The sequence below is a fragment of the Embiotoca jacksoni genome, unplaced genomic scaffold (genome assembly GCF_022577435.1).
Source record: "Embiotoca jacksoni isolate LCO1_2020_lvr unplaced genomic scaffold, fEmbJac1.0.p SCAF_112, whole genome shotgun sequence".
Lineage (NCBI taxonomy): Eukaryota > Metazoa > Chordata > Actinopteri > Embiotocidae > Embiotoca > Embiotoca jacksoni.
This window is the reverse complement of record NW_027185244.1, coordinates 407,501-410,000: the sequence shown is the minus strand read 5'-3', so window position 1 is coordinate 410,000 and position 2,500 is coordinate 407,501. Positions and strand designations below refer to the sequence as shown.

General features: G+C 47.9%; 1 protein-coding gene across 1 annotated transcript in view; it reads right to left on the bottom strand.

The window, feature by feature from the left end:
- LOC138194683 (protein FAM240C) overlaps positions 1–2,500 on the bottom strand; it is a 14,631-nt gene that overhangs the window by 10,008 nt on the left and 2,123 nt on the right. The gene's annotated exons all lie outside the window — the stretch shown is intronic.

Genomic DNA, 2,500 nt, shown 5'->3' with positions numbered 1-2,500 from the left:
TGGGCTGGAGAGGTGGTGCTAGGTTAAAGGGGGGAGGAGAGCAAGGGGCGGGGCTTAGGAGGGATCAGGCTAATTGCTGGTGTTACTCCATGAGGTGAAGATTCAATCAGAGGATGTAGAGCAGAGCCTGGATATCCCTTTATAACGTAATGGGTGTGTGGGGGGGGAGGGGGGGGAGTGCATCATCCAGACACAGGAAATATTTTGACTTCTTTAGATGAGAAGATGTTTTTCTAAACTCTCTGGAAGTCGGTTTGCTCAGAGATGTTCCACGTTCTGCTGACGCAACGAAAAACTGTGAATACAAACATGAATCAGTCGACTGACAGGACGTCCGTCTACAGGTGTCGTACTCATGGTGGGATCAGAGGTCAAAGGTCAGACAAACTCAGACTTAGATAAGACTGTCATCATGCTGGTGTGAACAGAAGCTCCGCCTCCATCCATGTCCTCCATCTATCTGTTTTAATGTGGCGGGGTGCGGTGCGTTCAGGTTACCGTCCAGCTGATGTTTCCGCTCATTAGTGGTCATCATTTCTGAGACCTTTAACAACCGGCCTGTCGGCGGGTGGGGCAGGGGGTGCTGGGAGGGGGGGGGGGGGGGGGGCGTGCTGGTCCCGGTATGTCCTGCATCCCGCTGACAGACGAGGCCGTTTGTAATGAGACATGTCTGTTTTTAGAGGCGTCTATTTGTCACATGTCCACCACCAATGAAACCACATTCAGTCAGTTGGTAGCAGACCAGAACCTCCACGGACCGCCGGGGACAAACACAAGACGCCTCGGAAAGTCCTGTTTGTGGGGGCGAGTCTGTTTGATTGACAGGTCTGTGGTGCAGTCAGGGACGATATAGAAAAAAGTTTATAGCTTCAGAAGTGTCTTCAGCTGCAATACCAGCGAGTGCCACTAGAGGTCGGCTCCAAAAAGCCTCCGGCTCCATAGACTCCCATTCAACTTCTCTCATCAAATCCAAAGTGAATAAAATGTGTCCATCAGTTATCTCGGTGTTGTTAGCTAAAGTCACTCCTTCTTCTTAGTTTTCTGGAGGTCCATCTGAAAATAATCCCTCATTCATTAGAAAAGAAGATTTAAGAAGACCTGTTTTTGGGGGCGTGTCTGTTTGATTGACAGGCCTGTGGTGCAGTCAGGTTACAGCTATCGGTGGGCGGGACGTAGTATCGTCAGGTTTCCAATCAGATCGGTCAGATCCACGTCTGGCTCCTCCCCCAGCTTGTCCAAATATGGTCACTTCCTGCTCCAAACCGCTCTGAACTAACAAAGATGGTGACGGACAGAATCTGAACTGGAGGATTCATAACGTTCATGAACAGTAAATCAGAAAAAGTCCATCTGATTTCTGAATAATGAACCTCCTGTATGTTTAGCGTGTTCCTGTGTTAAGGACCTCCTATATGTTTAGCGTGTTCCTGTGTTAAGGACCTCCTATATGTTTAGCGTGTTCCTGTGTTAAGGACCTCCTATATGTTTAGCGTGTTCCTGTGTTAAGGACCTCCTATATGTTTAGCGTGTTCCCGTGTTAAGGACCTCCTATATGTTTAGCGTGTTCCCGTGTTAAGGACCTCCTATATGTTTAGCGTGTTCCCGTGTTAAGGACCTCCTATATGTTTAGCGTGTTCCCGTGTTAAGGACCTCCTATATGTTTAGCGTGTTCCCGTGTTAAGGACCTCCTATATGTTTAGCGTGTTCCCGTGTTAAGGACCTCCTCTTTGTTTAGCGTGTTCCCGTGTTAAGGACCTCCTATATGTTTAGCGTGTTCCCGTGTTAAGGACCTCCTGTATGTTTAGCGTGTTCCCGTGTTAAGGACCTCCTGTATGTTTAGCGTGTTCCCGTGTTAAGGACCTCCTATATGTTTAGCGTGTTCCCGTGTTAAGGACCTCCTATATGTTTAGCGTGTTCCCGTGTTAAGGACCTCCTATATGTTTAGCGTGTTCCCGTGTTAAGGACCTCCTGTATGTTTAGCGTGTTCCCGTGTTAAGGACCTCCTATATGTTTAGCGTGTTCCCGTGTTAAGGACCTCCTATATGTTTAGCGTGTTCCCGTGTTAAGGACCTCCTATATGTTTAGCGTGTTCCCGTGTTAAGGACCTCCTATATGTTTAGCGTGTTCCCGTGTTAAGGACCTCCTGTATGTTTAGCGTGTTCCCGTGTTAAGGACCTCCTATATGTTTAGCGTGTTCCCGTGTTAAGGACCTCCTATATGTTTAGCGTGTTCCCGTGTTAAGGACCTCCTATATGTTTAGCGTGTTCCCGTGTTAAGGACCTCCTATATGTTTAGCGTGTTCCCGTGTTAAGGACCTCCTATATGTTTAGCGTGTTCCCGTGTTAAGGACCTCCTATATGTTTAGCGTGTTCCCGTGTTAAGGACCTCCTATATGTTTAGCGTGTTCCCGTGTTAAGGACCTCCTATATGTTTAGCGTGTTCCCGTGTTAAGGACCTCCTGTATGTTTAGCGTGTTCCCGTGTTAAGGACCTCCTGTATG